Raw genomic sequence first — 12,947 nt, forward strand, 5'->3', positions numbered from 1 at the left:
TATATACAAATACGCGCACGAGCGTGCGCAACATAACATAGTGGCTTGAGCCAACATAAGAATTTCAAGAAATGTAGTTCTTGCAGCCAAAGTATATGGATCGTGTTCACATCTTCTTCCTAATATACAAAACTGTATGGTACACAGAGCTTCCAAGTTTGGCTGTGCTGCTCACGGCGAAGTCCAAGCCGAATGGGAGACGTTCTAGATTAAGATGTGTAGATAACGCAGATGTGCAGGGAATTTAACGGGGTGTAGGTTGGTCCAACTGGGCGAGAGGGGAGTCCGACTATCCCGCCCGAGTGCGTGTTCGCGCAGAATCTCAGTGTATGCGGCATGTATGTTTAATTGTGGGGCAGTAGGATAAATTACTGTTCGAGTGTTCGGTTCTGTCTGCCAGTGAGCATTTTACTGAAGCTCCTTGTTCTCCTGTTTTCGCCTGCTTGGGATGCTTTAGGCCTGATCAGGAAACAAGTTACCGCAATGCCTGGAGGTTCACCGCAGACTCGCCGTTTTCTGAGCTCAGGGGAAGAAAGTTTAGATTTTAGCATACAATTTTGTGTGAAATTTAATGACATCGTTTTCTGCGTTATAAATATTCACTAGAAGGACGACTGCAGACATAATTGTCAGGGATTCAAAAGCGTAGTACGTATGAGTAATATGAACAGAATACGGAAATAGTGGTAATGTTCTATTCTATATGACGTAATTTAATTAATTTAATAATGTTAGGAACTTTCATCCTCAACAATAAAAGCAAAGAAAGTGAACACTTTCAGGGATATAGGCTGTGCTACAAGCCTTCGGATGGCAACCCCTTCATTGACCTAACTCACCTATTCTTTTTTTCCTTGGCACTACAGCCCCAGTGGGCCTAGGCCTACCTCCATGAACTCCGTTCAGTTCGGTTTTTCTAGATCTAACTCATACAGTAGGACTCCTTGGGCGAGTGATCAGCTCGTCGTAAGGGCTCTACCTGTAGACAAACACAGAAGAACGCACACAAACATCCATGCACTGAGTGGGATTCAAACCCACGATCCCGGCTTCCGAGCGAGCGAAGACAGTGCATGCCTTAGAGCACTCGGCTACCGTGACCGGCAACTCACCTATAGACTCATTATATTTCATGGAGACAGAAAATTCCGAATCCATGTATGTGAAGCATTTCCTAATAATAAAAATGTAAAACGCCCCAAGAAATTCTGTAGCGATCAGTTTTAAGACAATTTTAATGTTAAGTCCAGTCTCATCAGGTTGGATACCATAAGCTGTTATGATGATAGTGGTGGTGATGACGATGATGATTCTGAGGAAAGCGTTTTTCTGTATTTATACGTTTCAATGAAATGATTATTCGAAAGAAGTAATAATACTAATTATAATTAATAAGTGTACTACGCAGCACGCGTGCACTGAAAGTGCTTGATACACGCACGTAATATTGATTACGATCAACGGAAATGAAGAAATATGAGAGCGTTGTGAATTAGACGTGTCCTTGTTCCTGCTGTTATTAGCACTAGTTCCAAGAAGTTTCATCAAAGCAGACACTCGCTATCAATGCAGAAGCAAGTTGGGTGCCACTGAGACGAATTACAATTATAATCTTTACAGCAGACAGCTTTACGGAAAATGGTGCAGAAAAGATTACTGTACGTGTAGTTCGTGGCTTACTCCGGCTTTGTGTTTATTTTCTGTGCATAAGTGTGCCATTGTTTTAGTTCAGTTATTTTTCATATATTTTGCTCGATGTGAAAAGAAACTTATCACGTTCTCGTAGAGTCTTGCTGCTGAGCAATTACGGCGCCCTCTTTTCATTAACTTTCTTCTGTAGACGCTTATCTGTACTACTGAAAAATCATTAGAATTTTAAAAATGTCAGATGTTCCGAGCTGTTGAATCATGACCTAACCTCTTGTTTTTATAAACGTCATATACCAGCTGAAGCAAAAACCTATCTTATTTTGTTGTAAAATGAATGTGTGTACCAACTTGAATAAAACTCATTCACGCTTGTAGGAATACTTCAGTATGTGTGTAAAGGGTTTTTTTCAATGGCTCTTCTAGCCCATTCAGGGTCCAGGACTCTTGTTCTGTTCCGTAATCATTTTTCACAGGCGGTGGGACTCCTTGGATGAGTGATCAGCCCGCCGCGAAGCCGCTACGTAAACACAGGACAACACAAACACAGAATAAACGCATACATACACCAAACAGCCATGCCCTGAGTGGGATTCGAACCCAGGATCCCAGCGTCCGAGCGAGCGAAGACAGTTCATGTCTTAGACCTTGCGGTTACTGTGACCGGCAAGTGTGGGTCTATTCAGTTCGGTTAATTGGTTACACAAAAAAATATTTATTCCTTAAAAAGTCTTCACTTTTAGAGTCTTATTACTATCTAGTATATCAACGTATCAGATGACATATTTGAATTTTGTAAGATCCACATAATTACCGACATATTCTCCACATATGAATATTGTATATATATTCATGTCCTGTTACTCGGTTCGTTTTTCAGCCGCGACATCGCTTACCTTGACAGACTTTTTGGGCCGTTTTTATCAGTTTTCTAGAAAAATGCCCGGATAGTACCTGCGTTAGGCCGTATAGACGTGACTGTGGCCTCAGAGACACATCTCAAACCCCATGAGAGGTTCTTCATTCCAAATTATCACTTTTATCGGACTGACAGCTTCCCAGGAAGAGAAGGCATTCTCCATAACCACGCAAACCTGTGCTATATGTGCGATACATACACTTGACAAATCCTAGTCATTTATCTCGTCAGATAAATTGTTACATAAGAACTATGACCGTAAGGGTTCAGTTGAAAAAAAAAAAACATTCTGGCCGTGGGCCTCAAGGGGCTTGGCGCCAAGGAGAACTGAGGCGATAAACCGCCAGTCGCAAAGTAACGCTGACTCTCAACGGGTTGATTTGTGAATGACTTTGGTGAGAGTTTAGAGTCTTGAGACGACAGCGAGTCAATCAGAATTATAGAAGGTTGGCGTGAGGTGGTCGCCAGGCTGGGAGTTAGTTGCGAGACAGTCGCCGGCCAGTAAGGACGTGAACACGGAAGCTGAGGAAGCTACGGCTTTGGAAGCCGTTACCAGGCGACAATCAATGAAGACACAGTAGACTGAGAAGATTTAGTGTGCGGTGTGGTGAATTATAGAATGTTTGAATTACCGATATCACTGCAGTTGCTTGTAGGCACGTTCACCAAGTGTTCAATAAATCCAATTGCCAATACAAACTCCTTCTGTGGTCACAATAATGACAATATTCTTAGAATGGACGTACTCCATTATATAGTATGCACAATTTCCAGAGGTGTTCTTTCTTATTTGTTGAGCTTCCTTATTGGCTTATACTTAGCAAAACATGGCTAAAATTCAGAATGACCCACTTCCTTATCGAATTTCAGCAAAATATGATTAACGGGTTGTGAAATAACGCGAAAAGTCAGTTTGTGTTCGATTTTGTTATGGGTCAGTGCGGCTGAAAATCGGAATTGCCGTTATGTTTATTGAGATATTTCAACGTGTGATTTAAACAAAACATGTGTAATGGATTATACATTAGGATAGGCCTGCATATAAGCTTACATTCATGACCTTAGGTAAAGTAACTTCTGTAATGGGTCAAAATAGCCGATTTTAAAATAGCCGGCTTGCAATGCGCAGAGATCTCTCAAATCGACTTTCACCACAATTTAATTACCAGTTTGGGCCTGTAATATGTAACGTATTTTTCATTTTTGAATTTGGATGAAGTAGGTTCTTATTGATCAATATGTTTGAAAATCGGAATATACCGACACGTTGTGTGGCAGTCCCTCTTGTCCCTTCAGAAGAAATTAAAGTTCCGAGCTTAAACCTTACGACACAGACTGGCGGGCAGACATAACTTCCGCGTGAGGTATTATTCTCGAATTTGTGAGATGTCTAGTAACTATAATCGTCTAATATCCGTGAGTTTATTTCTGCTTCGCAGACGGGAGATTTTAGCGTGAAATTTATTTCCATGGATAGATTATGCTCATCGACATTTCAAGAAGTTTTCTTCTGTTTACGTAGACAGATCATGTGATAATACCTTGAAATAGGCCACTACTGTTTCCTTCATATGCATCATACACTACTTGCCTTATTATTCGACGCTATATTGTCTGAACGTCTACAAGTACCGTTAAATAAGTGACAGATAAGTGAATGCGTAAACGAATAATAATTTGCCTCTTTCGCTAGTCCCTCTAGGCATAAATAAATGCGACTTTAAAGACACAAAACAAGGCATTATCTTGCAACTGAAATTTTGTGATTTTATATTCAATTGTTAGTCCTACACAAGCGTTCGGCGGTAATGTGAAGAGGCTGTCGGCTCCTCACATGGTTCACATGACAGTACTGGAGGCAGGTTCAGCTACACTGTGGTTTCTCTATGTTATCGCGTTTCAACAAGCACTATGTCCGCACAGCCACAAGTTCGATCTGGTTTTGATGTCTCTGAAATGTTTGGAGCATATATCGTGCCCGCTTTGAGCATCATAAGGCGCTATTCCGCTGTTTAATGCCCGTTTCACGACATACGTTTTTCCACCTAGTTTGCCTTTCCACCAGTTCGATTTGGAATCATGGGATTATGACAGGGTTTAGTTTTTGAGTCAGATTGAAAATGATTTTGTTGTAATCCAAGTTGGACAAATTTGTCATCAGTTTACAGGGATCTCAAGAACAATATTCAGGCATTTATCTTTATCGTTTCTGTTAAACATGCGAGAATCGGGGTAAACACGCTGGCGAGGCCCTCCCGCCAATGTACCCATTCTTCTGGGCCTCACAGCTTAAGAGAGAAGGATAATTTTGAAATAGAGTCATATGACTGTAGAAATTACAATTCTGTATTTTCGTGACTGGACTCCCCGCAAGACCGTTTTGCTAGGCAGTTGTAACCATAGATCACAGAATATATTTATATATAAGTGCTCATTATTCCCGGGTAAATATTCATACGAGTGAGACTCGAACAAGTGACCATTGACCCAATATTTGAGTATTATTGCGTAAAGGAACCAGACCGGCGCCATTTCTTGAGGATCATTGCAGCTGAAACTCTGCTGCAAGTTGACTCCAGGCGTGTAGATTTAACTACGATGTACCTCTGCCGCCAGAATGCACCACACAGTGTAGAGCATTCAAACTGTGATCGCTTGTAGTAGTCGATTATCAGATCTTACAAGATGGAAGTACTTTATTGCGTCCCAAACAGGATATTCCAGTCGATATATTGACGGACTGGACTGACGGGGTTCGGTTCCTGTTAGCGAGAAGAAATATTTTTCTGCTCTCCAGACCGCATCTGGGGCCCTCCCACTCTCATATCCGATGGATACAGAGTGGTAAAGCGCCCGGGACGTGAAGCTTATCACCCACCTTTATGAAGTGCCTTTACTCCTACATAAGTATTCACTGCGCGGCGCTTTTTAGTTGTCTTACCTTACTAATTTCAAAATGCCGAAAATTTCCGCATTATAATGGAAGACAAAGTGGATGAGGACTCGCACCAGTTAACTCCCCCGGAACTAATTAATGCTTCAGGAAACACAAGACAAATTGTTTTGGTGATAGATGCTACATAGATTCTGTTACGATACTGATATGTGGTCTTTGTGGAAGCATTCATTGTGTGTAGCAAGAGATAGGTAGACAGGTCCTGAGTTCCTGGATATGGCGCACCATTGTAAACAAATCAGTTAATTATAAGCATGTAGTCATCACGTGGAACACATACGGCCAATGAAAAATGAATGAGTTAATATCACTCAGGCGTGATGCATGCTCTGCTCCCAGCCGCTACTGATCGATACACGTACCCCATTGCTCCAAATGAAACTACTTCACCGGTTTAAACGTACAGACTCTCTTCATTGAATTGCTTCACTTTAAATATCAACACATGTGCCTGCTCAGTGTTTTCTGTGATGTTGTTGGGGGCATACATTCCCGGGCATCTGTAGGTAATGAATTATGTGATGTGTTAGGAAGCTACTGCGGTCCTTTTTAAGACATTGTTCCGGAAATTTCCTGAAATGACTATGAAAGTCCACGAAGAGATTCGGAACGTTTAATTCATGGTCAATATTAATGTTATGCCTCTCACCATGAAAAATAATATGGGGCTTATAATGCGTTCTGGCCTCCTATTGCAAGTTTATTGAAAGTTTATTTTCCCTCTTAAGGATTATATGTGGCTTCCAGTACATTCTGACCTCCCCATGAGAATAACATGGGGCAGAATATGTATTATTGATGCTATGTGAGAATAATATGACAGCGGGTGTATTATTGGTTCTCTACAGAAATAGCATTGGGCTCACTGTGTATTGTGACATCCCAGTGAAAACAATTTGGCACTGAGAGTGCATTCTTTGTTCCCCACGAGAATAATATGTAACCTACAGCGTATTATTCTCTTCCCCACAACCACGAGAATGAAGGAGATCTGGCAGTGCTTTCTGCCCTCTCCGCGAGAGAAGTATGGGGTCGTCACAGCATTTGGATTTCGCAAGAAAGTGGTGTAAGCTGACAGTATATTTTGGCCTTCCCATAAGAATGATGTGTCTGTTAATGTATTCTGGCATACCTATGGGAAAATTACTCTAGTACTGACTTAATGCCGGGGAGGTGGTCACGTGACGACATGCTCATGTCTCTCGTTCATCGAAATTTGCAGGCCCACTTCTCTCTTCTCGTCATTTCGGAAAAAACGTCAAACTTCTAGTCCCTCTGAGTCTGCACTGGATTTTTCCAGAAATACAACTTGTATAGAACCTTTGTCGCAAGAGAAAGACGAGCTCAGTTGGATGTGATCGCAAGCCTAAAGCGGCGTGCAGCGTTCTTGTGTGGAGAACTAGCGCTGGTAGCAGAGATGCAAGTTGGTCGGCAGTGACGTTCAATAAAAATGGAACAAACTAGCGTCAAGATCATAAGCGGTTACTTACAGTAGCTTCTCCGAAACACGATAAACGAAATTATATGGTGGCAACAGTGTATTTTGGGCTCCGAATGAACTGAAATGGTGCCTCTACGTTTATTTCACTTTTTTNGCTATGGCGCGGCCCAAAATAATGCCAACAGCACGTGGTGTTCCCAAGCGGTCACAAATCCAAGTACTAACCACGCCCAATATCGCTTAACGTCGGTGATCGGACTAGAACCGGTGTGTTCAACATGGTATGGCCGTTGGCTTTATTTCTCTTAATGGGGGTGGGGGGGTGGAGTCCAACTGGGTCCACTCGGCACGGCGGCCACTGATTGGCCTATTGTAGCCTGCCCCGGGTGATTATGATGATGGAGAATTTGGTGGAATGAAGATTGGCAAGGGAAACCGAAGTACTCGGAGAAAACCCGCCCCAGCGCAATTTGTCCACCACAAATCCCACTTGACCAGACCCGGGATCGAACCTGCCTCTACGTTAGAATAATATGGAACATGCGGTGCAGTTGCATTGGTATGTAAGAACTGGAAGCAAAAGTTACAATATTTCAACCTCCGCATCACGTGTTCTGTGTTTCGTTAAGAAGATCAGGGGACCCGGCCGATCCCCTATAACAGCAGGTACAAATAAAAAAAAAAGAAGAGATGTTTTGTGTCAATATGTATATTTCCATGAAATGACTGATATTATCGGGTTCACAGTGTGTAGCTTCATTATCGGAATAAGGGGATAAAATAGCTTTTACCAGGAGACGTTAAATACACGTTGTTTAAACGTGATATTTTAATTATCCAAATTCTTAATGGAACGCTCATGAATTCGGATATCTGATTTAGTGTATCTGCTCTGTTCAATGAGTGGATTAATATCCCTCGCTGATCTACAGCCACGCCTTCTTATAGAGATGAATGCATATCGCATGTTATACGAGAAGCTTGTGTGTCTCGACTCCACAGGACATGGATCCCTTCCTAATTTCCGCACTAACTTGTACGCGATAAAACGGATGTCTGTACTCTTCTACTGGAAACTGGATCGCTCTCAGGGCTGTTAGAATCTTCTCCTTACGAGGCCATATACCTGTCTCAAACGCAGCAATATGAATCTTAACGTCCGTTATTTATCGTCCGTCAATATTGCAACACTCTTCCATTCACCACTCAATTTTAGTTTAACATTATACACCTTGACACTACATGTTTCGGCCCCAAACAGCCATCTTCAGGTGTCTTGCTATATTTTATTAAACTGTGTTAAAACTGCTACACTGTCTTAGTCCGTGTTAAAACTACACGCTGTAGTCCTCTTTTCAAGGTAAAACCAGATAAAATCCTTTAAAGTTTCTATTATACCCACGTTATTTTGGTGCATTTTATTTCACCTCACACGTGGTGTCGTCCATTTTCATAAATGTATGTCTGTCCAGGGTGTGTGTGTTCTCTGTGTACACTTAAATTTGAAATTGAATTCAATTAATTGGAGTGTTAGAGAGAAGAACACTGTTCGGCTACGTGTTATTTTTAACTCATGTAAATTATATGCCCTTGACATCTGTGTATGCCTATAGATCGTGAATTTTAACTGAACGTATACAGTTTTCTATGGATGTAGATGAGTGGCTGGGAACTATACGGTCGGTGTCATGAACGTCCAGCAAAACAGTTAGCCACCCCTGTTGCACACCGGCAACACAGTTACTGTGAATGTGTGAGCTGTGCTGTACTGCATGGTCTGCTGCTGTCCAGTTCATGCCACGCTGGCGATGGCCGCTTCAGACTTCACTGTGATCTTACTTGTTGCGGTCTCCCCACCGGAGTCCGGCTCTATCATCTTCTCGGTCCTCAATCTATGGGAAGACATCAAGTATTCAATGCACGAAGGTCGTCACTTGAATTCATGATTCGAAATTCGTGTCCGCCCCTTTGTCTCTCTGTCTGGATACATTCATATCTGAAACTCCACGGCGCATCCATATTTGGTATTGGAAATCCTAGATAAAAAAGAAAGTAAACTTGTTTCGGTGCTTCACTGATTAAGCACTACGCCATGAAAGCGTATGGGAGAGAGGATGCATAGTTGTATGTTTTCTTGACCTCGGCACTAGTTAGAGGTGAGTTGCCAAGTTCACACCTCGGCCACCGTTTTACCCCTGGGTAAAGGGCCCCCGGTACCCATTGGATAGGCTTGGTGGTCCCCAGAGGCGGTCTGGACGACGTGAAGAAGAGAGAATTCTAGAACTTACCAGGACTCGAACTCCGATCCCTCGGTCGTCCAGCTTAAACTTATATAAATTCCATTTTATTTTATGTTCTTCCAACATAACCACAATATTACGTTATACGCAAATAGAACCATGCTATGAATCAGAATCGTAAAATGATGGAGCATAACCGTTAGTATGTACATGTGTACATTGAGACTACATACGTGGTTAAGGTGTATACTTTTTGTTAGTAAAATTTTTTTATATTTTTATTATACATATAATGAAACGCGAAGAACTACTTCCTGTCTGTATGCAAGTATCTGTGCTCTAGCTTCTCAGCAGTAGGAATTAAAACTATGCACCAATTGCAGCGTCTCTACTGTTATGGGCTGTACCGGAACAAAACGGGTTTCTATGAGGGATTTAAGAAACGCACGTTTTTATTCCAGTTGTGGTATACGTTTAAAGTCATAATTTTGACCAAAATTCAAGAACACGGTAAACCGTGTGTAAGTTACTTTCATATCTTAAGGAAAAAAGAGTAGGCTTACGAGATGGCCATGCGTTTGTGCGCTTATATGTCTGTCTGGATGTGAACCCATTTTGATTTTGAACCGGTTGACAGATTTTGACTGAATCGGGTAGGCATGTTGTGCCTAACGTCGTAATTTCTAATATCTCGGAATTAGTACTGTACCAACAACATGGTGGGCGTGCGAGTGACACTAGCAGCGCTTTATTCAAGGTCCTAAAATGGTGAGTGTTAACACTTACAGAAACATTCGACATTCCATCTGATGGCGATAACTAATGAGCACGTGAAATGTCAACATCAGGATGCACTGTAAACATGCCCACCAATTCTGTACGAAATACGGTTCATAATTTCATAATTACAAATACGGAAATCAGCAGCAACAGTAGTAGTAGTAGTAGTAGTAGTAGTAGTAGTAGTAGTAGTAGTAGTAGTAGTAGTAGAAGTAGTAGTAGAAGAAGTAGAAGTAGTAGCAGCAGCAGCAGCAGCAGTAGTATTAGTATTAGTACCAGCAACAGTAGCTGTAGTAGTAGAAACAGTAGTAGTTGTAGTAGCAGCAGTAGCAGTTATAGTAGTAGCAGCAGTAGCAGTTATAGTAGTAGCAGCAGTAGTAGTTGTAGTAGTAGCAGTAGTAGTTATAGTAGTAGCAGCAGTAGTACTTATAGTAGCAGTAGTAGTAGTAGTAGTAGTAGTAATTATAGTAGTAGTAGTAGCAGTAGTAGTTATAGTAGTAGCAGCTGTAGTAGTAGTTACAGTAGTAATAGCAGCAGCTTTAGTAGTAGTTATAGTAGTAGTAGTAGTAGCAGTAGCAGCACTAGTAGTAGTAGTAACAGTAGCAGTAGTAGTTATTGTGGGACTGGAAATGTGCAGTAGGCGAGTAGGTAGACTTTATGATATCCACTTGGATCTCCTAATTTAATTTTCAACTATTTGTTGCAAAGGGAACTGTAACCCTCGTAAGCTGAGGGAGCCCAAAAGACCATGTAATTCGATTTTTTCTCTTGACATTCAAAATATATATTTTTGATCGTGTGAGATTGCATCAGGAAGCCATTGTCTATTCTTTACTTTCCATGAAGAGCAGATACTATGTAACAAAGGGGAAGAAAATGATACATTTCTATCTTAAATTTTCTGAAGATTTATATAGGCCTCAGCAGTATAAAGAGAACTGTGCTGAGGCACCAGATGGGTCTGTTCTGGGGAGTAGAACAGTGGCTCCCTCCCACTTCTCACAAACTCCACAGGGAGCCGTACGAAGAATAACCATAAAAACTTGCGAAGTGCGACTTTGATATTAAGCTTTCCTTCAAGCTCTCTGAATTCATTGCGTGTAGTGGTTGTATAGTCTCCCTGTTCGAGAACAGCATCTCGAAGCTGTAATTACGATCTTCACTTGCCCCCATTCAATTGTGGTATAATGGCCAAATTGCCACCCTCCTACACAAGAAAATTGTCACATGAATAGAGAACAGCCATTATCAATATTCCTGTACGGAAACCAGGGAAAGAAGTTCCGCGTTTCTCTCGATCTGTTACTCCGCTTCCTTAGCCGTTCTGTTTACGGAAACGTTGGTAGTGACCAGACCGTTGGGCGCGCTGGTACAGAACAGTTAGGGCTGAACAGGATTCCACAGTATGCAAGAAAGGGGAAGCTTCTAGCGCCGTTACACCCCCTCATCAGTGGACCCAGTCTGGGCCATGTTTCCATTAAAGCAGAGGGACCAATTTGGATTGAATGGAAAGAATCGGAAAGTTCAGCTGCTGCTTAGAACCACCCGGAATTGTGGTCTTTTTTCATGTGTCAGTGGTGCTCTGTCGTCTCACATGTCACCAAAATCACCATCATTAAGTCTTACTTCCTTGTTTCTTGTTCCTTTGTGATATCAGACACGCCGCAGAAATGGCCGTACGCAGTGGTTCAGGTTCACTGTGTTAATGTTCATGGTAAAAGACTTGCTTAGCCGAACGCAGTAGCCGCGCTGTCTAAGGCAGGAACAGTCTTCGTCCGCTCAAACGCTGGGATCGTGGCTTCGAATCCCACTCAAGCATGGATGTCTGCGTGCCTTTATTCTGTGTTTGCGCTGTTCTGTGTGTAGGTAGCGGCCGTACGACAGGCTGATCTCTGGGCCAAAGAGTCCTACCGGCTGTGTATAGGATTACGAAACTGTAAAAGCGGACAAGGTTCAAAGGGCTGTAGAGCCATTGATGAATGAATGAAAAGGCTAGCTTAAATAATAAATGAGTTAGAGTAATATGCGTTTTTTCTGTAAGTAGAACAGCAAGAATGAAGTTTTTAAAGACAGCTTTGCGTGGAATACAGTCGTTTCCTTATCAATGCATAAAATATAATTGTACACAGATATGTAGTCTTAGGAACAAGGTTATGTTAGATATTGTCATGAAATTTGTTGATTCTCCGGCAGGTAGGGAACTAAACAAATTCCTGACCCATGCGACAAAACCCGCTCAAGTTACAGCGGGACTGAATAGGTCTACGTATTTCCTGCAGGTGGTGACAACTCTAAAATTTTGTAAAGGTTCTCGGACGAGAATCAAGGCCAGTTGCGCCCCTTCACTGAAGTGTTATGACTGGTGGCATTGGTGTGAAGAGCTAGCACCAGTACTCCGATAGGCAGACAGACAGAGAGAAGTGTAGACGACATAATTATCAATATCATTGTGATATTAGGCAAAATTAAGCCCCGTTGTTCAGCCACGTATGATATAAAGAACGTCAGACTCTGTGAGAAGTTGTAACGTTGGCGGTTTTATGGCACTGAATACAAGCACATGTGCCTGTTATTCGTCCGGGATATGGTTACTTTCTTTGTAAACATAAGTTTTAAAGGAGGAATAAGGCTAAAATATTGGACTACATTCATTGATAGAGTATGAATTAAATTTCAGGTAAGCATAAGTCATCTGTAAACTGGTACATGTACGAAACTGAACAGTGATAACAAACTCATCAATAAGGAAATATTTCTTCATGTATGATGAACTTAAAGTATACTCATGCTTTCGAGAAGAAGTTTGGAACGATGGTTGGAATCCAAAACTCCACATAAATCTTGCTCTAAAAGCCATGACAATCATATACAAAAAGTACGGAATGACTTGCGCAGGGCCTCGCACGAGATGCAGTGGGGGGGGGGGCTCTTCTGAACACGGTAATGTGTCTTCGTATTCCGAAA

At 41.8% G+C, this 12,947-nt stretch overlaps 1 pseudogene; it reads right to left on the reverse strand.

Annotated features, from left to right (window-relative positions):
- Positions 1-7,139: 7,139 nt before the first annotated feature.
- LOC111870918 lies at positions 7,140-7,258 on the reverse strand (annotated as a pseudogene).
- Positions 7,259-12,947: the final 5,689 nt, after the last annotated feature.

This window comes from Cryptotermes secundus, unplaced genomic scaffold (genome assembly GCF_002891405.2).
Source record: "Cryptotermes secundus unplaced genomic scaffold, Csec_1.0 scaffold71, whole genome shotgun sequence".
Lineage (NCBI taxonomy): Eukaryota > Metazoa > Arthropoda > Insecta > Blattodea > Kalotermitidae > Cryptotermes > Cryptotermes secundus.